A 27,430-nucleotide genomic window follows, 5' to 3' on the forward strand; every position below is an offset into this window, starting at 1 on the left:
TGTACAGTCTTAAAGACTCGCAGCTGGGGACCATGTGAAAGGTTTCTTTGGCACCTGGTTACCCTGTACAATTGCACAGCTGTAGGTAACCAGTGCAACTTTAGGAACACTGCACAGTACAGGAAAGTACACAAACCACACATTCCATAATCCTGCTGAGGACAGAGGAATGGCCAGTATCTGAGACCCTTTGAGGTTTGTCTCAGAGAGAGCTACCTCTGGCACTCCAAACGTAGAACAGCAGGCAGTCACTTGGATCTCGATCTGAGATTTATTCTTATATATTTTTTTTTTGCACACACAAAATTATATTGCTTGGAAAGAGAATTGCGTGTTACAGTGTAAGTGGTTTCTGACCTAATATTTATGATTAGATTTTATCCAATTTCCTATAAATAAAATAAAAAAACCTTAAGTTCTCCAAAGATGTTCATGCACATAAACTATATTATAGAATGTAATACCCAGAAATACAAATTAAGCAACCCCAAGACTTAAGAAGCACATAAAGGCAATTTCCTAAGCATAAGTAAAAATCAGTGGGTAAATAAACCTGCCATACATGAAAGCAGAGTCCCACCCAAAAGGGGAAGCCCCACTTGTCTGCCCCCTCCTCCCCTCCGCTGCCATATTTTGCACCTTTTGGGGGGGGGGGGAGCAGGTACCTGGTTTTGGCCCCCCCGTCCTTCCCCCGCAGCCATCTGGGAAACTTCACAGGTCCCAGAAGACTGCGGCCCATTCATATGCGCAGTAGGAAACCGCCTGTGAAGCAAAAAGGCTCCACTGATGGTTTCCCTTGGTCAGGATGGCAGCACCAGAACCTGATAGAAGATTGAAGAATCGGCTCTGGTGAGGACACCTATGAATGCCTGGACAGGTAAGTGCCCTAAAAGTCAGCATCTACAGTATTTATACATTTATTTGAAGTTTTAAGTTTTATTTTTTATTTTGAAGTTTTAGAAAGGACAATGTTCATGCTGCTGAACACACGAAAACAAGCACCAGCAGAACTGTGTGAACATCATTAAACTTAGGAAGTGGCATATTTTAGCTATGAAACACATGTTTTGATTACATTTTATGTCTGAATAAAAAACAGTGACTTTGACCTAAACATCAATGCCTCTGCCATTGAAACAGACTCCTTTATAATCCAGCCGATCACCCCCCTGATGTCCCCCATGTGAACCTAGGACCCAGTTCCAAAAAATATTGAGTGGGACCTACCCTTTGTCCTTCATAGGGACAAAGATATTATCCACACACATACTTGGAAGATTGCGTCTGCCATGCAAGGTGGTCATTTTCAACCTCACCAAATGTAAATTGTTTCCTTTTCTGCCTACTCTCACCTTACTTACTTCCTACTAATACCATCCATGTACAGTACTACATTAAAAGGACTCTCCCGTTTCTCCTCTTGTTTTTCACATTTTTGGGGGGGAGCTGGTCTGTCTGTGTGAGTGGAAAATGCCCTGGCACCAATAAGAGTAAATGATGCCTCATCATTGGTGTTAGTGGGAGGAATAGTTCCCCATCATTGGTATCAGTGGGATGAATGGTGCCCCATCCTTGGTATTAGTTGGAGGAATAGTGTTATACCATTGGTGTCAGTGGGAGGAAATATGCCCTCTCCTTGGTGTCACTGGGAGTAATGCCCCAAGGGCCGGATATAAGCAGGCAAAGGGCCGCAGTTTTGGAAATCACTGACTTAAACCAAAGCCAGTCAATGCAACTTGCAAGTGTATATAAATTCAAAACTTGTTCTAAACTTAGTTCTGGCCATCAGAAAAGTGAATTGTTTTCTATTTTACAAACATAGCTCTCAATGTTGTTAAATACAAAGTCCTACATAGCTGTCTATGTGTTTAATGTAGTTTATAAAACCTGCTCCTAAGGTGGTACTAATCATACACAATTTGCCTGTTAGATTCAGATATTAGGTACTGCTGTGTTTGACACAGGACTGTAAAAATAAGTCAAAGGTATTCAAAGCCCAGCTATGGGATGGAATAAAATCCCTTGCAGTTGGGGCCCTTCTGCACAGAAAAGATGAAATGCTTGTTAACTCTAGGGGTAGAGGTAGAGGAAGCAATTCTATTACTTACATTACCCCTTGTTTCCTCCAATCTGGGCAGTGGGCAATGTGACAGTGGTCATCTCAAAACCAACCACTGCCAACTTCACTCTGCACACAGATTTTCCAGCTCCTGGAACAATCTACATGCAAGCCGACTGAGGGTGATCATCACTGGAGGTTGGCTAACTCTGTGGCAATAGCTGCCACTATGTGTTGTATTAGAAACATGCACCGCTTACAGTATCTTCTGTAACAATTCTGAGCTTAACAAAGCGAGCAGGTGTGGTAACGGCAAGCCCAATAAAAACCGGCAGCTCCTTCGGGGGTCAGTTCTACTTGTGGGAGCTCGTACATCCGGGATTTGCCATTACCTCTCGCAACTCAAGGAAACTGTTTATTGGAAATCTATGCAATAGAGGGTTCTGGACTGCGCCATACTTTTTAAAAGGGGTTGATTGCAGGTCACTGCCTGGCACGTGAGCTGTAGGTGGAGTCTGTTTGTCCGATGCTTGCATTGCGGGGAGTACCTGTTCACGGTGGAGCAATCCACCGTGCCACCACGTGCTTACAGGAGGGATTGGGCAACGGGCATCGCCACTGAGGAGACCACTACATTTACTCCTATGGCCGGGCCTACATCCTCAAAGCCTGCTACAACAAGTGTTCCCGAGGGAGATTGTGCTGTTACTGCCATCAGAGGAACAACTGTGGACATCATGAAAGCTGCTTCTTCTACCACTACCCACTTTACTGCATCTGTTCAAAAGAAGGTGGGATATGGGAAAGCCTCCCGCAGCCACGGTTGAGGCCTACTCCAGAGATTGCCTGGACCGGATACGGAGAAAGAGATCACTCCAGAGGAATTCACTACAGGAACGGATGGAAACTCTGGGGAAAATGTACATAGCGGGACTGTGTGTAGATATGTACCAGCAGAAGAGTTACGGGACTCTGAGATAGACCTTCTGTCTGACATATCTGGGGATGATGACCTTTTTGAAACTATGTCCCAGGAGATGCTGTGGGCAAATGCTCATGATGTTGCCTCAAAGTGTAATGTATCTGGCTGGCTAGCCATAAATTCGAGGAGTACATCGCCTCGGGTCGAAAACCCCTGCTACTACTAGTGAGACTTTGCCCAAGGATGTTAGTTTGTTCGGGTCAAAGAAATTTCCCATTTATGCCATGGTGCAAAAGTCGCCGAATTCATGTGTGCCTCCTGGATTGGGAAGTGTCAGATCTCTGCCAAGACTCGCTCGATCCCAGCAGTTGCTGAACAAACGGATGACTACAGAGTATGGGCTGGAATTCCCTTATGTTCCTAAAGAGGTCATGCAGGAGATTGAGAGGAACCGAGAAAACTGGTACGCTGACGATGTTTGGGACTATTAAAAGTACCAAAACCCTTCAAGAAGCCAGGATGTTCTCCCAGCATGGATGATCGGTTCACTGGGTGTCTTCAACATTGGAGCTATGGGAGACACATTTATGCAGACAAAGTAATCATGTGCCGGCCGGGAAAGGACAACATTGTATATTTCAACACAACTGTGGATGCTAAGGGGAAAGCTGTGACTTTGCCAGATCCTCGTTTTTATTGGTGATTTATTGGTGATGGATTACAGTGACTATTCTATCAGTGCCAGTTCAAAAAAATAAAAAAGTAATTTACAAAATACAAGGACTGTGGGGACTAGCTAGGTAGTGTTAGTTTTTTTGAGAGAAGCTTCGGGTCAAGACTGTCTACCGGCTATAGTACTTGCATAAAGGACTAGTGTTACAATGTTTCTGCCACTAGATGGTGGACGTTTGCACAACAGATTGGACTCTTGCACTTAGACACTACAGACAAACTAAATGGAAAGAAAGTGTAATTTTTACGGAAATGGGGCTTTGCTTCCTATTGTTGTACACTGTATATGTTCTTGTTTTTCCTTTTCCTGTGTTTTGTTTCAGGATTCAAACGAGATATACTGTCAAGCTGCTGGAGAGTGGGTGGTTTAGATAGTTAGGTGTTGGGAGATATGTGTTGTAACTTGCCTATGTGTGAAATTGTTCATTATGTTATGTGTTTGCCTTACCCTTTTCCCTTTTCCTATCCAAAAATTTGGAGTTCAGGTATCAGACTCTCAGGAGTCTTTATTTTTTCCCAGACAATGGGGACATTGTCTAATGCGGAGGGGGGAGTATGTAGCGCCCTGCTCCTGATGAGCAGACCCTATTGTTTTTTTTCCCTTTTTATGTTGTCTGAGCTGTAGTTTGGCTCAGGCTAATTATTCCAAAGTTCTAGTTTCTGTACCAGTTCAGCTGGATTGCGCTAATTTCCACTTGAACTTAGGTGTCGCTGTCACCACCGGTAAGTGTAGAAATGCAACAGGCCAGATGCATTGGATGCCACCTTGCTCGGAAATAGCCCAGTGGGACTGGTTCACCTGCTGTGCATTCTGGGTGGTGGTATTTAAGGTAGCGATGCAATTTTCTGGGGTCCTTTTCCGGGGTTCACTATCCCGACCTCATGGCCCTCCTGGCTTGGGGTGTGTGCTGCATGTTCCTGTGTCTCGGGCCGGTTGGCCCGAGGTTTCACAACTGAAATGGTAGGCCCAAAAATCTTGGGGCCTACTGATCAAGGGGTGGTCCTGTGCTGTCTTACTCCGGGGAGAAGCCGAGAGACTGGAGGATCCAGGGGAGGACTTTTCCAGGAGAGGACCGAGCACAAGGCTGGTATCTCTGGAGGAGCCTGGAAACTTAGTTGGAGGACGCAACCCGGATGACCAACCATACAGTATCACCGGCTCGGCTGAAAGGAAACTGATACTGTGTGACAGTTCTTTAATATTACAAGAAAGTTCAATTTAAATTGACAAAGCTGTGGCAGAGACTTTGTTTGAGCATCTCACTGGCTGCTAGGTCAGTGAGAGGGGCCTATCTGTTGATTGCTGGATCAAGTCTGTGGAAGCTGTTTGTCCTCTGGATCAGGAAAATACCTCTAACCCGCATTTACCAGGTACCTGAACTCCCCTTAACCCTCCAACCCTCTATTGAAAGACTTTGTGTTTATTCCAAATAAATCTTGTAAAATCTTGTAAAAGGACTAAGTGTCGGAACTAACATTCTTTGGGTTTACATTCCAACGGGATCCCTGAGACGGAGAGGCGAGCAGGTGAGGTAACGGTAAGCCCAATAAAAACCAGCAGCTCCTTCGGGTGTCAGTGCTACACATAGATGGCTCAAAATTTGGCTGGTTCAGCAGGAAATGAATTTGAGATCCATCGGTAGCCACTGTCATTCAACACATGTCAGTCTAAGCATTGCCGAACAGTCAGCTGCTGAAGCCAAGCGACTGCTGGCTGAACAAAAAAAAACAATCCATTTCTAGCCAGCATTATGTTGCGTATACCGAATTTCAGTATGTGTGTACCGCTATCTAATGACTGGCTTCTGTTGAATGGTCCTGCAGATTAGCTACTGCAGCCAATGGCTGCAGCATTTATCAGTGTATCCTGATGGGTGGGGGAGACCCCCCACTATGAGAATACAATAGTGCAGTAGTGCAGCAGGAGAGATCCCTGCATCTACCTCGCTTGTGTGGATGGTGGGATCTATGTGTTTTTTTTTCTTTTACCAGCTGGTTGAACAAAAGAAAAACTATGGGTGTATATCTTGCTTAACCACTTGCAGACCGCTGTCGGGATATATACGTCGGCAGAAGGGCATGGCTGGGCAAAGTAACTTACTCGTGCGTTAGTTTGAAATTCCCACCATGCGCGAGTGAGCGCGCCTGCCGCAAGCTCCGTGAACATGCCCGCAGGACCCGCAGACTCGATACCCGTGATTGTGTCATGGAGCTCAAGAACAGGGAGATGCCGATGTAAACAGCTTCTCCCCGTTCTGCCTAATGACAGGATACTGATCGTCTGCTCCCAATTTTTTTTTTTTTTACCAAAAATATGTAAAAGAATACGTATCGGCCTAAACTGAGGAAAAAAAAAATTTTTTTTATTTATTTTTGGAGGATATTTATTATAACAAAAAGTAAAAAATTTCAAAATTTTTTTTTTTTCAAAATTGTCCCTATTTTTTTGATTATAGCGCAAAAAATAAAAACCAAAGGGGCGATCAAATACCACCAAAAGAAAGCTCTATTTGTGGGAAAAAAAGGACGCCAACTTTGTTTTGGAGCTACTTCGCCCGACTGCGCAATTGTCAATTAAAGCGATGCAGTGCCGAATCTCAAAAAGTGCTCTGGTCAGGAAAGGGGTAAATCCTTCTGGGGATGAAGTGGTTAAGTGTGATTATTGCGATGGTCCCTGATACCACCTGACACCAATAATAGAAGATCTAGTGCCCTTGTTTGTGCTTTATAGTGGTTGTAAACCTCAGACATGAAATTTGACCAAGCCATATACCGCTATAGCAGACATCCCAACCTGCAAAAACTAATTTCAGGGAGGTGGCGCTCCCCTTCTGCAACCCCCTCCCCCCCCCCACCATCACGGAAAAAAAAAATTTAAATCACTATTTCAATAATTTTTCCAAGTGCCTCTAGGAAAGGAGGTGGGGGGTATGTGGCAGTGGAGGGTGTCAGTAGTAGTTTTCTAATTTTACGTATTAATTTTTTTACAATTTAATTTCGGTTTCTTATATTTTTATCACAATGCTTTTGGGGTGGGGGTTTGGAGCAGTACACAGTGTTGGTAGGGCAGGGATGAGTGGTGTCAGTTTTTTGTTTGTTTTTAAAATTTTATTGTTTTTGAATTTTTTTACACTTTTTTGGAAGCTTTGGTGAGATATATCAGGGGTCTAAACAGACCCCTGACATCTCCCCTTTCAGACAGAGAAAGAGACTGAGGACACAGATTCCCCAGTCCCTTTCTCAGCACTGAAGATGCATGGAGAGGGTACGAGGTGCTTTGGAGGGAGGTGGAATCCCCCCTCCAAAGCACCCCCCCATGTTGAGGTCATGTGGCCTGGCCTGCATACTCAGATAAAGGTCTGGTATGGATTGGGGAGCCACTCTCTTTTTCTTTTTTTTTATTATGCTGGCTCTCTTTTTATTTATATTCTGCTCTCAGAGAGCACGCCTGTTGACAGCAGATGAGTCATAGTTGTTAAGGACACCGCGAGTGGCGGCTCCTTAATAACCATTATTTACTATTTCCTGGTTGTTAAGAATGCCCGCAGGTGCCAGCATTAATATACTGCATGTTTTTTCACTACTAAAATACTGCACTTAAAGAAATAGCACATGCAGTGTTTTAGTAACGTTGCTTAGTGAATTGCAGAAAAAATGTAAAAGCACTATGCCCTATTTTACTGCAGATTTTAAGGGGGAAAAAACAAATTAGTGAAATGAGTCAATTGTATAAGTAATAATACTGCAAAAAAAAACACAAAGATGTGAAAAAATCTCTTCTAGCTTACTGAGACGCAAAAATTGAACTATAGCCATGCGGCCGCTTTAGCACCCAGAAACTGTTATGCAGAGTATTGAAATTATGTGCTGGAAGCTTATTGTATGCAGCAGAACACCTTTACTTTCATGGAGAAATACATTACATGCATTTTATCATAGAAGGGGAAGAGAACACAAACAAGTGCATATAACACAATAAGGATGGTGCTTCCTTTGATTACCTTACCATAGATGACACACTATTATACTACAGTGCCACCTTCACCTTCAGTGCCACACTCACAATTTGTAAGCAGATTGATGTTGTTCTTCCAACACCCCTTCTCAACAGCATGTGCTTTGTCAAATTATATTCAGCTCTGGAAATAACTATGATGTTCCTTCAACAAAGGCTTGTTGAGTGCATCAGCAATCATCTCCTCTGACAGGCAGCATTGAATGTCAATAACACCTTGCTCTTGATTGTCCCTCAGTTGGTGATACTTTACATCAATGTGTTTGGTCCTAAGATTGACCCTTTCTGATTACGTAAGCTTTATACATCCCTGGTTGTCTTTGAAAATGGGAATTGGTTTTTTCATGTCTATCCCAATGTCCACAAAAAGTTGACAAATCCATATTGCTTCTTGACATGCGTGTGCTGCTGCAATGTACTCTGCTTCAGTTGAAGATAGAGCAACAGTTGCTTGCTTTTGACTAGAGCAAGATTCGAGTAGTTCCAATATTTTGGAGCTTTTCTGAGATTGGTTGAGAAGATAACTTCCATCTTCTTCTCTCTTTATTTGCATTCCCAGATAGTAGCTAATGTTCCCTAGCTCTATTATTTCAAAATTTTCTTTCAGCTTCTGAACTATCTGATTGTAATCCCCTTCTTGTTCAAAGCAAGTTATGATGTCATTACTACGAATGAACCGAACAACTCCAGATTCAGCTTGCACCAGAACGTGCGAACAGAGTAAAAGCTTGTGCGAACATGCAAACATCATTAAATTCTATGGGGCACGGACGTGAAAAATCAAAAGTGCTAATTTTAAAGGCTTATATGCAAGTTATTGCCATAGAAAGTGTTTGGGGACCCGGGTCCTTCCCCAGGGGACATGTATCAATGCAAAAAAAAAAAAAGTTCTTAAAACAGCAGTTTTTTCAGGAGCAGTGATTTTTAGAATGCTTAAAGTGAAACAATAAAAATGAAATATTCATTTAAATATTGTGCCTAGGGGGCCCCCTTAGTCTGCCTGTAAAGTAGCGCAATTTTCCAATTTTTATAGTGGTACTGCAGCAAAATGACATTTCTAAAGGAAAAAAAAGTCATGTAAATTGCTCGGGCTGTAATGTATTGCCAAAGGTGCACGCATGCACCAGATGCACTGCGGGGGTGCTGATGCTCGTGATCGGCAGTCGCGATGACCACCGGCCATGAGTTATCGCAGGTTTGAGAGGCAGAACAGGGCCATGTGTGTGTAAACACACAAATCCCTGTTCTGTGAGGAGATGCAGATTGTGAGTTCCTAATAGCTAGGAACCATGATCTGTCATCTCCTATAGTCAGTCCCCTCCCCCTACAGTTAGAACATACAGTCAGGGAACACAGTTAACCCCTTGATCGCCCCCTAGTGTTAACCCCTTCCCTGCCAGTGGCATTTATACAGTAATCAGTGCATTTTTATAGCACTGATTGCTGCATGATTTTCAATCGTTCGAAAAATGTGTCAGAAGTGTCCCATGTGTCAGCCATAATGTTGCAGTCACAATAAAAATTGCAGATCGCCGCCATTACTAGTAAAAATAAATTCCATAAATCTATCCCCTATTTTGTAGACGCTATAACTTTTGCGCACACAAATCAATATATGCTTATTGCGATTTTTTTACCAAAAATATGAAGAAGAATACCTATCGGCCTCAACTAAAAAAAAATAGCTTTTTAAAAAAAAAATTGGGATATTATAGCAAAAAGTAGAAAATATTGTGTTTTTTTCAAAATTGACACTCTTTTTTTGTTTATAGTGCAAAAAACAAAAAACACAGAGATGATCAAATACCGCCAAAAGAAAGCTCTATTTGTGGAAAAAAAGGACATCAATTTTGTTTGGGTACAGCGTACTGCGCAATTGTCAGTTAAAGCGTTGCAGTGCCATATCGCAAAAAATGCTCCGATCATTGAGCAGCCAAATCTTCCGGGGCTGAAGTGGTTAAAGGTAACTATCCTCACCTGTGATCTGTTTGCTTGTAAATAGTGTGTGTGTTTTAAAAGGTCAATGAGTTTCTGGACTCCTGACAGACCCTTGCATCTTTCATCCAGTGCTGCACTGAAGTTTCTGGATTCTGAGTCATGGGGAAAGCAAAAGAATTGTCAACGGATCTGTTCAAACTGTAATCAAGAAGTAAAAAATGAGTGGTTCTGTTGAAACTAAACCTTGGTCAGGTAGAACAACTAAAATTTTAGCCACAACTGCCAGGAAAATTGTTTGGAATGCTAAGAAAAACCCACAAATAAATTCAGGTGAAATACAGGACTCTCTGAAAACATGTGGTGTGGCTGTTTCAAGGCACTTGAAGAAAGATGGGCTGCATGGTGGATTTGCCAGAAGAAAGCCATTACAACGCAAATGCCACAAAGTATCACAACTAACAATACGCCAAACAGCACAGAGACAAGCCTCAAACCTTCTGGCACAAAGTCAGTTTGAGTGATAAGACCAAAATTGAGCTTTTTTGCCACAACCATAAACGCTATATTTGGAGAGGAGTCAACAAGGCCTATGATGAAAGGTACACCCTTCCTTCTGTGAAACATGAAGGTGGATTGCTGATGTTTTGGGGATATGTGAGCTACAAAGGCATGGGAAATTTGGTCAAAATTTATGACAAAATGAATGCAGTATGTTATCAAGAAATACTGGAGGAACATTTGCATTCATCAGCCAGGAAGCTGCACATGAGACATAATTGGACATTTCAACATGACAATGATCCAAAACACAAAGCCAAGTCGACCTGTCATTGGCTACAGCAGAATAAAGTGAAGGTTCTGGAGTGGCCATCTCAGTCTCCTGACATATCTCCTTATATATTTGAGCCACTCTGGGGAGATCTCAAACGTGCAGTTCATGCAAGACAGCCCAAGAATTTACAGGAACTGGAGGCTTTTTGCCAAGAGGAATGGGCAGCTTTACCATCTGAGAAGATAAAGAGCCTCACCCACAGATACCACAAAAGACTTCAAGCTGTCATTGATGTTAAAGAGGGCAATACATGGTATTAAAAACTGGGGTATGTAAACTTCTGATCAGGGTAATTTGGGTAGTTTCTGTTGTGATTATGATTTAAAAAGAGTAAACACAGTTGCTTGATAATAAATGGTAGATGATAAATACACTGCCACTGACTAACCTGCCTGCCTAATCTAGCTTGATCTATCTCCGTCCACACACTATACATGGCCGCTATGTAAGCAGCCTTATATAGTGTGGGGTGTGGACTTAGTCTCCCAGAGCCATGATTGGCCAAAGGTACCCTGCCTTTGGCCAATTATGGCTCTCTCAGCAGAGCGCGCTGTGATTAGCCAAAGCATGCAGGTCAGATGCATGCTTTGGCCAATCATTATACAGCAATGCACTGCAATCTCGCAGTGCATTAAGAAGCATTCCGCGAGCGCCCCATATTAGTGGTTGATCCATTTAGAGGTCTTCCTTAATGTCTCCATATAGGAAAGCAGTTTTAACTTCTAGGTTTTTCACTTGCATGCCCTTCCCAGCTAAGAAGCACTCTAAGGCCGCGTACACACGCGGGGACTGTCCGCTCAAACCAAGTTTCAGCGGACAGTTTTTCCGGATTTCCGAAAAACTTTGTTCGTCAAACTGTCCGCTGAAACTGTCCGCTGAAGCCCACACACGAGCGGACTGTCCGCTGAAACACTGTTCAGCGGACAAAGTTGAACGAACAGTCCCCGCGTGTGTACGCGGCCTAATGGTGGAGTGTTTTACGACGGAAGCAAATGTTTCATCGTAATCTTCACTAAATATCTGGGAGTAACCCTTGGCAATTAGTTTGGCTTTGTATTTGTGTATATTCACTTCTGTGTCTTACTTTACTTTGAAAGACCACTTAGGCCGCGTACACACGCGGGGACTGTTCGCTCAACTTTGTCCGCTGAACAGTGTTTCGGCGGACAGTCCGCTCGTGTGTGGGCTTTCAGCGGACAGTTTCAGCGGACAGTCTGCTGAACAAAGTTTTTCGGAAATTCCGAAAAACTGTCCGCTGAAACTTTGTTTCAGCGAACAGTCCCCTCGTGTGTAGGCTTGTTCGTCAAACTAAGTTCCGCGCATGCTCAGAAAGGATTTACACGCCGAAGTTTGCATTGCAGTGTATAGGACGTCGTATTTTTCGTCCCGTCGTACGTGCCGTTCACGTCATCGCGCACGGTTTCAGCGGACTGTTCGTTCGTCGTGTGTGGGCAAGTCCGTCCATGCTAATTTTGAGCGGACTGTCCGCTGAAACTGTTTGACGGACAAAGTTGAGCGAACAGTCCCCGCGTGTGTACGCGGCCTTACATTCTATAGTTTTGCAGTTAGAGGGGAGCTCTGTGAGTGTCCAGGTTTTATTTTCTTGAAGTGACCTTAATTTTTCTTCTGCTGCCTTTCTCCGTTCATTGACTTCATGTTTTGGCAGTTTTTCTATGTCTTCCCAGGATATTGGTTCAAGTATGCTGTGTGTTTTGACAGTGTATGACAGCTTGTGGGTGGTATTCCCTTTTTTAGTCCGGGTGGATTTTCTGATTTCAGGCAGATCAGCAAGATCTGGTGGGAACTTGGTTTGGGTATTGTGAGTTCCACCTCTTGTTCAGACTCCTTCACAGGTTCGCTTTGGTCGACCTTGTCTTCTGGTTTGCTTGCCATATTTACTTCACAGCTTTCAGGGATCAGTGTGTCTGGTGATGGGTTCTCATCAAAACAAAACACTACAGCTTATTGTTACTTTGTCAGTCTTTGGGTGTAGGATTCTGTAACCCTTAATTTGCTCATTGTAGCCTACTAGAATGCCCTCTATGGCTTTGTTCTCCAGCTTAAATCGCTTTGCACTTGGAATATAGGCATATGCTTTACATCCAAACACTCTGATGTGCCCTGTGCTAGGCTTTGATCCATGCCACATTTCGAAGGGAGTGCTTTTAATGGCTCTTGAGAGTAGTCTGTTCTTTAGTAGGTTGCCGTCATGACTACTTCTCCCCAGTACTTGTGAGGTAGGTTGCCATCCGACAACATGCATCAGGCCATTTCTATAATTGTGCGGTTTTTACTTTCTGCTACACCATTTTGTTCAGGAGTGTATGGTGTGGTTGTCTGGTATATTATTCCTTGTCTCTTTAGGCATGAGGTCACTTCTTTGCTAATGTATTCTCCCCCATTGTCAGTGCGTTTTGTTCCTGGTTTCCTTTGGAATTTGTTGCTAGACATGCCAACAAACTCTTGAAGTTTCTCTGATGTTTCATTCTTTTGTTTCATCAGATAGGTGTACCTGGAATAATCAATGAAATTCAGTAGATATCTGTTCCCGCCTGACGTTGGGTTTTCATTGGACCACATACCTCTGTTTATGAGCTGTAGGGGGTGGGTAGTTTTTCTTTGAGGTGCCTTTGGAAGGGGAGCACGTGTGGCTTTTGCTTCAATGCAGCACTTGAATTTCTGCAAGGCGCTATTGTCAAATCTTTTGATAAGCCTCTCTTTATAATGTCCTGTATAGCTTCTGGACTTCTGTGCCCCAGCCACTTGTGCCATAAATGAATACATTTTCTGTGTAGGTCATTAGAGACTATATTGGCTTCCTGGTCTGTGGTGATGAGCTTGTATAGGTGATCATTTCGTTTTCCTTTTGTGAGGAATCGCTTATTATTGTAAACTGTGCATTCATCACCCTGGAACTTAATGGTGAGACCGTTGTTTGCAAGACTTTTCACTGATAGAAGGCTGCCTTCTAGTTCTGGAACATTTTCTTTACAAGGATACTCTGTTTACCTTGTGGTGTAATGCAGTTCAGGAAGCCCTTACCTTCTGAGGTGATGCTTTTCCCGTTTGCTAGGAAAACGTTGTCTTTTGCACTGTAATCAAAGTTTGTGAAGAAGGTCTCATCACTAGTCATGTGGTTTGTCACTCCTGAGTCTATGCACCAGCCACGTGGCTTGCTGCTCTGTGTTACTTTAACCACTTCAATACCAGGCACTTACCCCCCTTCTTGCCCAAGCCAATTTGCAGCTTTCAGCGCTGTCACTTTTCAACGACAATTGCGTGGGCATGCTACACTGTAACCAAACAACATTTTTTGCACTTTATTCCCACAAACAGAGCTTTCTTTTGCCGGTATTTAATCACCTCTGCAGTTTTTATTTTTTGCTAAACAAATAAAAAAACACTGAAAATTGTGTAAAAAAAGTTTTCTTTGTTTCTGTTATAAAATCTTTAAAAAAAATATGTTTTCTCCTTGACTTATGGGCACTGATAAGCTGCACTGATGGGCACTGATAAGGCGGCACCGATGAGGTGACACTGATAGGCATTGAAAGGCGTCACTGATGGGCACTGATAGGTGGAACTTATAGGTGGCACTGATATGCGGCACTGATGGGCATTGATAGGCGGCACTGATGGGCACTCATAGGTGGCACTGGTGGGCACTGATAGACAACACTGATGGTCACTGAAAGGCTGCACTGATGGCTACATATGGGTGGCACTGGCACTGGTAAGGGGCACTGCTGGCCAATGGTAGGCAGCACTGCTGGGCACTGATAGGTGGCACTGATGGGTGGCACTGATAGATTGTACTGATAGGCATCACTGATGCCGCTGGCAGGCATTATTAATGGGCACTGATTGGCAGCTGCCTTGGCACTAATTGTCACATCTCTGGTGGTCTAGGGTGGCATACTTGTTGGGATTCCTTTTGTGGGCATCCCTGGTGGTCCTGGCAGCATCCCTGGTGGTCCTGGGCGGGCATATGTGGGGGGCTGCGCTGATAAACAATTAGCACAAACCCCCCTGTCAGGAGAGCTGCCAATCGACTCTCCTCTACTCGCGTCTTCAGACGTGAGTGAGGAAAAGCCGATAAATGGCTCTTTCTGTTTAAGTTGTGATCAGCCGTGATTGGACATGACTGATCACATGGTAAAGAGCCTCAGTCAGAGGCTCTTTACCGAGATCATTGATGCGGTGTGTCAGACTGATACACCACACCACCGATTGATGCGATGCGTGCCCCCACGGGCACGTGATCATGGCCTATCCTGCTGGACATCATATGACGCCCAGTCAGGATAACTGAACCACTTCCTGGCTGTCATGCAGTTTCCTTTGTGGCTGCTTTGGCTCTTTCTTTTGTGGATAGCCAGGCATAGACTGGCCATCGGGACTACCGGGAGATTCCCGGTGGGCAGATGGCTCAGTGGACCGGTCAAGTGCAGTCGTGGAGCCACTCCTCTCTGACAGTGAGTGATTGCGATTTCACTCCTGTCAGGAGGAGCAGCTCTGTCACTTGCTGGAGAGAGCATTAGGGAGCAGGGGGAGATAGACAGCTGCCAGACTTTCCTTTCTCTCTCCCCTTATCACTTGTTATCACATGACTGGAGAGAGGAAGAAAAGCTGCCTTCAAAACTGTGAGTACATGTGGGATGGGGAGGAGAGGGAGGACACTCTGATGTGAAGGGAGCTTCTGATGGGGACTCTGATGTGAAGGGGGCTACTGATGGGGACTCTGATGTGAAGGGGCTACTGGTGGGGACTCTGATGTGAAGGGGGCTTCGGATGGGGATTGATGTGAAGTGGGCTTCTGGTGGGGACTCTGATGTGAAGGGTACTTCTGGTGGGGACTCTGATGTGAAGGGGGCTTCTGATGAGGACTCTTATGTGAAGGGGACTTCTGATGGGGACTCTGATGTAAAGGGGGCTTCTGATGGGGACTCTGATGTGAAGTGGGGACTCTAAAGTGAAGGGGGCTGCTGATGGGGAGTGATGTGAAGGGGGCTTTGATGGGGACTCTGATGTGAAGAGGGCTGCTGGTGGGGACTCTGATGTGAAGGGCTTCTGATGGGGACTCTGATGTGAAGGGGGCTGCTGGTGGGGACACTGAAAATTAAAGTGGGCCGGTCATGATAAAGTCCAGGGCCAAATTTTTGTCGTAGTCCAGCCCTATGGATAGCTCTAGCTTTCATGTTTGGCTTTCCAGATAGAACTGTCCTTTTTTAAGTGACCGGTCCTTTTACAGCGAAAACAGGATCTGCTTTCTTTGTTGTGTTCTTTGCCTTTGTACATCTTAAGAGTTTTGTCATCCTGGTGCGTATTTTCTTTCCTTCTGTCAAATTCATCAATTAATTTCCCTTTGGCATAATCTAGTGTTAGTTCCTGCTTGGGTCTGGTTTCTAAAGTGTTAATAAGAGCATTATATGTCTCTGGAAGGCTGCACAAGAGCAGGGCAACAATATGGTTATCTTTGATGTCCTATCCGATGTTCCGTAGCTTCCCTATGATCTCTAGCACAGATTTCACATAGTTACACATTTTCTGGCCTTCTTCGAGTCTCATCCTATACAACTTTCATAGCAAAAATTGTTTGTTGTTTAGACTTGAACACTAATGCAGCTTTTGTAATGAAGTCCACATACCTTTTGTCATTTTCTTATGTGGATAAGCTGGTCATCTTGCACTAGCAAGCTTATAATACTTTTGCCTGCCTATCCTTCCTATCCCAGTCTCCGTCTCTCTATTTGTGGGTCTATCTGTATTTAGCACTTGCCACAAGTCATCCATGCTAAAAAAAAGAATATCCAGTTTAAACTTCCACAGCTGGTAATTGGCATAGTTAAGCTTTGCAATTGCAAACTTCACATCTGAACTATTTGCCATCTTTCATCTTCTTGCATACAATATTCACAGACTCACTGTACTCACTGTCTTGCAGAATTCCCTTTTTTTCAGTGCCTGGGGCGGTGCTGGGTTTGCTGCTGTTTGTAGTATCCTCTCCAATGTCTGGATGTGCCTGAATGTACCTGGGTGCCTGGGACCCATAACCTGTTATGCAGAGTATTGAAATTACATGCTGGAAGCTTCTTGTATGCAGCAGAACACCTTTACTTTCATGGAGAAATACATTACATGCCTTTTATCATAGAACAGGAAGAGAAGAGGAAGAGAACACAAACAAGTGCATATAACATAATAAGGATGGTACGTCCTCTGATTACCTTACCATAGATAACACACTATTATACTACAGTGCCACCTGCTGGATAGATAGGTATAATACATATACACAGTCACAGTATGTAAGCAGATTGCTGTTGTTCCTCCAACAGAAACAAAGGTGACCCAGAGCTGCCTGGCTACACTATGAATTGTGCAGACTGCAAGAGCATTTGTCAAATCATTTTTGGTTGAAATTAATGTATATACTGTTAGGGAACAGCTTTGAGAACAATTATTATCATTATTATGTGGAGCTTAACCACTTCCCGACCGGCACACACCGATGTACGTCGGCAGAATGGCACAGACAGGCAAATGGGTGTACCTGTACGTCCTTTTAAATTTGCCGCCGTGCAATCGCGTGCGCGCCGACGGCGGCGCGCGCGCATGCCGGCCGGGACCTCTGTGAGTCGGATCATGGGTCCCGTGAACTCGATCGCCGTGGGGATACCCACGATAGTCTCACAGGGAGGAAGAATGGGGAGATTCTAATGTAAACGAGCATCTCCCCGTTCTGCCTAGTGACAGTGTCACTGATCTCTTCTCCCTGTCATTGGGAGCAGAGATCAGTGACGTGTCACACACAGCCACACCCCCCACAGTTAGAAACACGCCCCAGGACACACTTAACCCCTACACTGCCCCCTAGTGGTTAACCCCTTTACTGTCAGTGTCATTTACACAGGAATCAGTGCATTTGTATACCAATGATTGCTGTATAAATGACAATAGTCCCAAAAATTTGTCAAAAATGTCTGATGTGTCCGCCATAATGTTGCAGTCATGATAAAAATCGCTGATTGCCACCATTACTAGTAAAAAAACGAATTATTAATAAAAATGCCATAAAACTATCCCCTATTTTGTAAATATTATAACTTTTGCACAAATCGATCAATAAAAGCTTATTGCGCAATTTATCGATTTTTTTTTTTACCAAAAATATGTAGAAGACTACGTATTGGCCTAAACTGAGGAAATAAAATTTGTTTTTATATATTTTTGGGGGATATTTATTATAGCAAAATGTAAAAAAAATGTGTTTTTTTCAAAATTGTGGCTATTTTTTTGTTTATAGCACAAAAAATAAAAGCCATGGTGGTGATCAAATACCACCAAAAGAAAGCTCTATTTGTGGGGAAAAAAGGACGTCAATTTTGTTTGGGAGCCACGTCGCACGACTGCGCAATTGTCAGTTAAAGCGACGCAGTGCCGAATCACAAAAAGTGCTCTGGTCTTTGGCCAGCAAAATGTTCCGGGGCTTAAGTGGTTAAAGTGAGAGGGGCCTGTTAATATTTTTGCAATGAAAGCTTTTCATAGGTAGTTACCGCCTTGCAGAGAAGACATGTTTCCATGCCCACTAAGGGTCTGTACACACTAGAGTGACTACTCCTGTGTCTGCTGTTGCACTGCTATGCACAACAATGGTAATCACATTCTTCTCTAGGGTAACTATTCACATGAATACAACATGATGCTTCTTTTAGTGCAGCATAGTCTGTTTTTGGCCCCATGGATTTCAATGGGAGTACATGAAAAACGTGAGCACATGCATTTTTGGTGCATTTTTGGCAAGGTCTCCTACAAAAAAATGCATGAAGCATGAAAATGCATCAAAAAACATGTAACTAGTGCAAACCTAGACATAAGTTTTTTCTTTAACTTAACATTTTATCAAAAGCAAAACAAAGGTAGCACACATACACAATCCAATCACAATATATAGCAGAAAATATAATGTCATAATCTGGATAGGTGACGTTTCAGTTTTTTACCATATTTTGGGAAAAATACAATGGGGCACGGTGTGAATCTAGCTACAATGTCATGCTTTGGCAGTTATTGAAATAAATACAGAACCAGTAACTACTTTACTATGTATAAGCAGACATCTACAGGACAGTGTACTGGAGAACTGAAAAAAACTATTTTGAAAAGTGAGACTACAAAAATACTGGTCAACTGCAGCAAAGTCAGCAACATGGATAACTCCTAAATTGTATTTCCGCATTTGCATGCCACATTTGAATAACACCTCTTTTATATTTGTTGTTTTTCCCCATTAAATTAGCATAAATTAAAAAAGATATACAAAATTGTAGTATACCTTTTTTAGATGCTCTACTCTTGACCCTTTAGCAAGGAAAAAATCTTACATAGTTTTCTTTTTTATGAGGGGCTGCTTGATAGTACTTTCAAAGGTTTTGAAATGCTAGCCATGATCCAATTGCGATGCCGGAAGGACTGTGCAAGGTATTCTATACCGTTTATAGTTCCAGACAAAGTTTAGTAAGTCTATAAATGGCTTTTTAAGATGCAAAGCAGGGACAGGAATGGGAAACGTTTCAAACAAGTATAGGAGTTTAGGGAGTATCGACATTTCTATGGATGCAATGCGACCAAGCAGAGAAATGCAATGTTTCTTCCACTGGTGTATGGTCATCATAATTTGTTGAACGGTAGGGGGACTGTGTTTGCCATAATTATATCTGTCTGTTCTGTGCAGGCAGATCTATATTATCAACTGTAACTAGATTTGAACACTGCCTGTCCTAACAAAGGGTTAAAAATTTAGAGGTTCCACATCTCTCTCCGGAGGGCAAAGCCTAGTGTGGGTTGTCAAGTTAGGACCCGGAAGTAGCGGATCCTTCTCTCCGACATATGTTTCGCCATGATTGGCGTCTTCAGGAAGTGACAACACGCCGCTTCCAGTTTGCTTTGAAGTGAATGGGAAGGCTGCTATTGGTGAGACTCCTCCAAAATGGAGGAGAGTACAGAACTGTAATGCGAAATCCATCTCTTAGGAACGCTGATCTACACACACTGCCCACACCGCACATGCTGTTTGAATTATGGTGACAGAGCCACCATTGCACATGTGTATGAATTAGAGGACTGAAGAAGCAACTTGGATAAGTGCTGAAACGTCTGCCCTTTTTTATAACAATCCCTTTCCTTCGGGTACCCCGGTTTCCTCCCATGCTCCATTGATATGCTGGTAGGTTAAATGGCTCCTGACTAAATTGACCTTAGTATGTGTGTGCATGAATGTGAGTTATGGACTTTATATTGTAAGCTCCTTGAGGGCAGCGACTGATGTGAATGTACAATATATATGTAAAGTGCTGTGTAAATTTTCGGTGCTATATAAGCACCTGTAACAAATAAATAAAGTCCTAATGAATGTAACTAACTAATCCTAGCCATAATATGGCATTGATAAGTGAAAATCTTAACAGACAAAGCAGGTGTTCTGCTTTCAGTTTCTACATGCCTGGATCAGTGACTACGAGATTATTACAGTCAGGTACCAATCATTTTTAGAAGAAGGTCAGCAAAGGAAGACTAACTATTTGGCTCAGTATGTTTCCTTGCAATTACAAAGCTTGGTTTGAAATAACACGATAGCAAGGCACACTGAGGATGAGAGAATGTGAGTAGATGTGATGGTGCACAAAGTGTGAAGGTATTGCAGTACTCTATTTATAGAGATTTACAAATATAGGATACTCTCTGGTTTCGATTTCTGCTAGCAGGCACATTACAGACATTACAGACACAGTGTCCACACATAACCAGCACTTTACACCTAAACTGTCACATACAAAATCATCATAGAAATGCATGTAAAAAACAATAAATTAAAAGTTCCTTAACTTCCAAAGTCCCAAATGGCATCACCTGTCTTTTCCTGCCCAACACGTTTCATGAATATGACTTCATCACTGGCTCATAACGATGTCTCATTAATGAAACATGTTGGAAAGGACCAGGTAAGTGACATCATCACGTTGCTATATGAGTGCACTTGAAGATGCATGTTTTTTTACATTTTATCCACGAACAGATTATCCATAATTCTGTGTGTACTTTTTAAGTGGAAATACCCTAATAAATTGTCTTTTGCTTCTCTGCTAATGATGATCATATGTGGAGGGAGGGTGAGAGATGTTCACAAAGTGGAATTAACTCGGATTTGGATTACATTATGTCCTATATAATCCTAATTTTATATTGTATAGAGTATCTTCTGAAGGTGGTGATGCATTATCACAAAGTGCATTTTGATTTTATGAATCACTTGGTAGATAGGTGAAGATTTATGTTCACAAAATGTATTTTGGACTTTGAAATTTAAGGAACTTTTTATTTATTGTTTGTTAATCATATGCATTTGTATATGATTTTGAATGTAACAGTTCATGTGCATAGCGCTGCCTTTATGTGGACAGTATAATTTTGATATTTAGTGCAATGGCTTTCTTTTTTTTTATTATTTAATTTTATTTTCACAATTGTTTGAGAGCAGATAGTGCTGTAGCGTAGATATAGTACAATACATGGATCCTCACTGTGGTTTGACCTATTCTGGCACATGCTGGTTTGCTAGTGTACAGCAGGTCTCCTCAATCACATCTATAAGGTGCACGTAGAGTCTAAACTGCATGTGTGAAGACCAATTACAGCAATGTCCATTATTTTCAGTAATAATAAACAATTTTATAAATGACATGCACTTTCAGGAATCCAATGCCAGTGTAAATGAGGATATCCGCTCATTACCATTTTGTAGACTACTCAATAGATATTATTGATCTTTGAAAGGTACACAATCAAACACTACTGGGCCGTACCCGTTAATGCAAAAATCTACACCATAACAACACAAATCTAAAGAGAAACCCACCATCTAAAACACATCTAATTATTCTTACATATTCTTATCAGTTCTATTACTCAAAAAATAAAGATATATCAAACCTTAACCTACTGGAATCAAATTAGAAATTAATATTTTGCCACATTTTATTGGTTGTATAGCATGTAGACAATTAAATACAATTCTACCTTCAAACTGTTATACAAAATCATTTTTAAAAGTTGCAAAATGGACAATAATACAACAAAAACAAAAACAGTCAGCCTGACAAGTAACGCTCCATGCATTGCAATGGAACCGTTCTAATAGGAGCGACTCAAGTCGTTCCAACTTAGAAAAAGGTTCCTGTACTACTTTGGAGCAGCTTGCATTGACTTCTATACAGAAGTCATTTTGCAAACCGTGCTAAAGTCATGCTGTATGGGGTGGCTTTAGAGTCCGACCACTTTGAAGCCACCCTGTGTGAACCGGCATTTATCCAACATTAAAGTAATACATAAAGCTATAAAAATGTTTTGTTTTTTAAAAACATAAAAAAGCATTTATTCTTTAAACAGAATTTAAAAAAAAATCATTAAATTGTTGTTTGCATTATTTAAAATTGGCACATGTTTACAGTTAAAATTAAAATATTGCATTTGAAATACAGAAAAAAGGTTGTTCTGCTTTAATTTCAACACAAACTGCATGCTTTGGAGGCTTTAACAAGTAAAGAAATATTAAATGCAAAAATCATACCTGTCAGTGTCCTTCCCAATATTGTGAAAGTTTACTGTGTGTGTGTCAGAGTGAGAAATATTAGAAGACTCTTATCTTCAGGAAAATCACTGCTTCATTTCCTGTTGGAGAGGCGTTGCGATCATTTGATAGTTATAAATAGTTGACATCTCCTCCAGGGACTTGTCTTCTAATTTCTAAAGAAGTTAGTTCTGAAATAAGTAGGAGGTACACGCGACTGTTAAAAGCTTCATATGTTACTGTCAATGCTACACTTGCACAGTAAGGTAAGGTTAGAAAAATAGCTTTTTACATACTTTTACACAGTGGCGGCTGGTGAAGTTATAGGATGGGGGGGGGCAACAGACCCCACCCTTCCATTTTGACCACTCCCACTTCTTATAAGCCCCACCCCTTATCGAATCCACCCACTCCGTCCCCTATATTCCATTTGCTTCCAACCATAGTGTCAGGAGTATATACGGCTCAGCATCAACGATACGGTATATAGCACACCAACACAGATACTGTATATAGATTAGCACCACAGATACGCTATATAGATCAGCACCAAAGATAAGGTATACAGATCAGCACCGCAGATACGGTATATAGATCAGCATTACAGATATGGTATATAGATCAGCACCACAGATACGGCATACAGATCAGCACTACAGATATGTATAGATATCAGCACCACAGATACAGTATATAGATCAGCACCACAGATACGGTATAAAGATTGTTTAGGGTGGGGAGGCGGGGGGATTTGTTTAGTGTGGAGGCAGGAAAGGGGTTATTGTTTAGGGTGGAAAGGCAGGGAGGGAGGTTACTGTTTAGGGTGGAGAGGCAGGGAGGGGAGTTTGTTTAGGGTGGAGGCAGGAAGGGGGTTATTGTTTAGGGTGGAGAGGCAGGGAGAGAGGTTTGTTTAGTGTGAAGGCAGGAAGGGGGTGATTGTTAAGGGTGGAGAGGCAGGGAGGGGGTTACTGTTTAGGGTGGTGAGGCAGGGAGGGGGATTTGTTTAGGGTGGAGGCAGGAAGGGGGTTATTGTTTAGGGTGGAGAAGCAGGGAGGGGGTTATTGTTTAGGGTGGAGAAGCAGGGAGGGGGTTATTGTTTAGGCTGGAGGCATGGAGGTTATTGTTTAGGATGGAGGGCCAGGGAGGGGGGTTATTGTTTAGGGTGGAATGGCAGGGAGGAGGGTTATTTTTTAGGGTGGTGGCGGGGGGGGTTACTGTTTAGGGTGGAGGCAGGGAGGGGGTTATTGTTTAGGGTGGATAAGCAGGGAGGGGGGTTATTGTTTAGTGTGGAGGCAGGGAGGGGGTTATTGTTTAGGGTGGAGAGGCAGGGGGCGTTTTAGGGTGGAGGGGCAGGGGGCCGTTTTAGGGTGGAGAGGCAGGGAGGGGGGCCATTTTAGGGTGGAGAGGCAGGGAGTGGGGGCCATTTTAGGGTGGAGAGGCAATGAGAGGGGGCCATTTTAGGATGCAGAGGCAGGGAGAGGGGGCCATTTTAGGGTGGAGATGCAGGGGTGGGCTGTTTTAGGGTGGAGAGGCGGGGGGTTTTAGAGTAGAGAGGCAGGGAGGGGGGCTGCTTTAGGATGCAGGAAAGGGGGGTTTGGGAACCCCACAGCTGCCAGTCACTGACCTGCACCACAACACTCAGCAGGCCCACCCTCCCCCCTCCATGAAGCTCGGCAGCAGCTGAGAAATGTGAACAGAGATGGGGGAAGAGGGAGCCAGGCTCACGGCAGGACACACTGCATACCGGGTGGAGCAGTCACTCTGTAGTCGCCCTGCAGAGGAGTCTGATGACTCGGGGGATGGGGAAGCATGTTGCCAGGAGGGAGAGACATGCAAAAATCCTCTGTCATTCACAGTCAGTGAGAGAGATCACCTCCAATCCCCACACTCAGTCACTCACCTTCTGCTCTGGTACACCGCGTTCGGGCTCAGCTCTGCACCCATCCGCCGCATCTGTGATTCGCTCCCTGCCTCACATCACAGGGTCCCGGGTTGCAGTAATAAAGTACTCCACTCTGACTCCAGCGAAACTGGAAGTGACACTGTAGTGCTGAAAAAGCACCGCCCAGTCGCCCTTCGGTCCCGTCCAATGAAAATGGACAAAGAGCCAGGGACAAATCACTGGAGAGTAGGAGTGTGTATAGGCGCATGGCTTATGCCCTGCACATGCCCTACACACAGGCAAATCAACTTCCCAGCTTGCAATCAGCTGACTGCAAGCTGGGAAGCTTCCCATAGACTGATGTGTGTCCAGCGCCCAGTCACTCTTAGCCCTTGTACACACGGTCGGACATTCTAACAACCAAATCCGTTGGATTTTGTCCGACGGATTTTGTCCGAAACTGTTGCATACACACGGTCGGACAAAGTTTTCGGAAAATCCAATTGTACATAACGTGATGACGTTATTTAGTTATGACGGGACTACGTTCAGCCTAGTAGCCAATAGCTTTGGTCTAGGAATTTGATCTGAGCATGCGTGCGAGCATCCGACAAAACGGTCCAATAGGACACATTCCGTCGGAATCTCTGACCGCGTGTACAAAGGCTAAAAGTGACTTTTTTGGGGGGGGGGTTTTTGCCAAAAGCTTGCACCCAAGCACCCCCATGGATGGGCTGCCACTGCTTTTACATGTTTAAAAAAACATGACCATCTTGGTATCTATCAAGGTTCTTCAAACTTCTGAAAGGAACCACTAAAAAGAATATGTGTATCTGCACCTATAGTTTTCACTTGGACCACATGAAAAGTAAAACAAAGCTGTTGAACCTGCCAGTGAAGTTCACCCAATGCAGCTTCCTGTGATGGGATGACAACAATACTGCACTGCTCCTGAATTAAGAGCAACCCCCATATTGGCTGTGCCTAACACAGTGGGATGAGAGGATGTTGTAGTGGGTGTAGCTATCAGCATTGTCACTGTTAATTCACAAGCCTGTAGCTTATCAGTCACCACCTGTCTGGCCAAACCTAGTCCTGTCCACTGCTTTCTGGACTGACAGCACTGCTTTTGTTGCTGAATTCCTCCCATTGTAAACTGCAGTGTCTGAAAGGGGGAGCACGTGAGACACAAATGAAGGAGGATTTGGCTTAGTCGAAAAGGGTAAAGGAAGATTCTTATTTTATTTATGTGGCATGTGCATATAGTAACTGGTTTTGTTACTTGTTTACCTGTAACACATGTGCCTTTAATTGTACTTTAACCACTTAAAGACTGCCTACCACATATATACTGCGGCAGGGTGACTCTATTGCGTGAAATGATGTACCTGTACGTCATTTCATGCAATAGATACTGTGGGCACGCACGCCCATTGGACAGGAAGGGAGACAATCAGTGGGTCCAATGGACCTGATGTCCACTGGCCACCCACGATCGTTCCACCAAAGAGGCAGATCGGCGATATGTCTATGTTAACAAGGCAGATAGCCGTTCTGACAGGTAAGGACAACAGTTTAGACTCCCTGATATCTCACCAAAGCCCCCAAAAAATATAAAAAAATTATTGTAAAAAAAATTCTAAAAAATGAAAATGTAAAAAAAATTTAATAAAAAACAACTGATACCACTCATCCCTGCCTTACCAACACTGTCCACTGCCCCAACCCCCTCCCCCAAAAAGCATTGTGAAAAAAATAAAAATAAATAAAATTGTAAAAAAATCAATACGTAAAAATAGAAAACTACTGACACCCTCCAATGCCACATACCCTCGACTTCCTTCCCCAGAGGCACTGTGAAAAAATATTGAAGAGGTGATTTAAAAATTTGGAGGGGGGGGGGTGAGCGATTGCAGGCGTGGAGTGCCACCCCCTGAAACGAGTTTGCCACCTCCCTGAAATTAGTTTTTGCAGGTTGGGATGTCTGTTTTGCTGCTTCTCAGTTTGTGGTCTTCGTCGGCGGTTCTCGCTCGCTGTTGCAGGTAGAATTTGAACCTTGTTCGTTTCATACGCAATGTTACCATTCATTATGTTTCCTATCCTGCATCCCTTTCGTACTTAGCTGTCCCTGCCCCAGGTTGTTGACGGTCGTGTCCCGACATAATTTTGCACAGGCATAGTAGATCTGTAGGTTCCCTCTGCCTTGTTTGTCATCCCATCCACAAACATACGATTCATTTGCAGATCCAAGCCAACGAGCCCCTGTCAGTCATCCAATATCACTCGACACAGGCTGGTTATAGGATTCATTGCCTATGGGGTTGCCGCCTCATCCATTTGGAGATTAGCATGTATTGATTTCACAGGTTCTGTAGCTGATTGAGGTGATAATTAGACCCACCTAGAGCCTTGTATGCACTTTGATTAGCCTCAGAGGCTGGGTGTTAGTTTTGGAGAAGGGAGTGCCACCCTAACACTTTATGATGGCTCAATTTGAATCCCGGTGGTGTCGTTGACATGGTGTTTTGTATCCTTGGCATGACACAAGTGGATTCCAGTTGTCACACACATCATAAGCTTCCTGCAGCTTGGTGTCTCTTGTGAGCAACCAGTTGTTAGACATGCTTTCTACAAAAAAAACAAAAACAAAGCATAGTTATCACGTTTTAGGGGGAGAGGGGTTTAGGGTTTCCACACCAGGGTAAACCTGGACCTCCATCTTACCTTTTTCAGGTTCCCGGTTGCAAGATTAGTCTCGGCCACAACCAGGGCCTCTAGTCTATCAGGGCACGAGCCAGGTGGGTAGTACACCTGACACTTTTCCACATCAACCCGCAGCACCCTTTAGCCATCTCGGTACCTCATACACATAAATTTGGCTGCCGGTCTGGCGCTTAGCTACGGTCACATTTTCTTTCTCACCTATTTTCTGAAGCACATCACCTTCAAACTACGCAGACATGATTGCTAAACAGTTGTTTGCTGATAGTGCAGGCATTAGCAGTAGGGATGGCCGAACGGTTCGCCCGGCGGTCATTTCGCGGCAAAATTCGGCTGTTCGCCGTCCGCCCGATTGGCGGACTATTGCCAATAGTTCGGCGGACTTCCGTGTTCATTGTGTAAAAGAACTTTGACCTATGATGACACATCCAACATGGGGGTACAGGACAGCCAAATGAGACATTACAGCACATGGACACTTGGACATTCCCCCTAACTTATAAACAGACCCGATCCGCCGCCCATTTTACATTCTTTCATATGTCACTATAGGGAGAGGTTGCTGTGTGGAGCAGGGAGAGACTTCAGTGACCCAAATCGCTAGCTATTAGGTCCACAAAAGTTATTTTCAGGACTGGTATGGTATAGGTGTTAGGTGTAGTTCAGGATATAGGTTTGAGGCAGTGCTGTGCTAGTGATTGTT

General features: G+C 43.4%; 1 protein-coding gene across 1 annotated transcript in view; it reads right to left on the reverse strand.

Annotated features, from left to right (window-relative positions):
• Positions 1 to 22,386, reverse strand: part of LOC143924690 (cytokine receptor common subunit beta-like) — a 106,600-nt gene extending 84,214 nt beyond the window's left edge. The window contains exons 1-2 of the mRNA XM_077449103.1: positions 22,125 to 22,386; positions 16,433 to 16,552 (exon numbers count right to left, since the gene is read on the reverse strand). The gene's annotated coding sequence lies outside the window, so the exon portion shown is untranslated. The remainder of the gene's footprint in view (positions 1 to 16,432; positions 16,553 to 22,124) is intronic.
• Positions 22,387 to 27,430: the final 5,044 nt, after the last annotated feature.

This window comes from Lithobates pipiens, unplaced genomic scaffold (assembly GCF_037356315.1).
Source record: "Lithobates pipiens isolate NorthernLeopardFrog02 unplaced genomic scaffold, aLitPip1_a1.2 Scaffold_22, whole genome shotgun sequence".
Taxonomy (NCBI): Eukaryota; Metazoa; Chordata; class Amphibia; order Anura; family Ranidae; genus Lithobates; species Lithobates pipiens.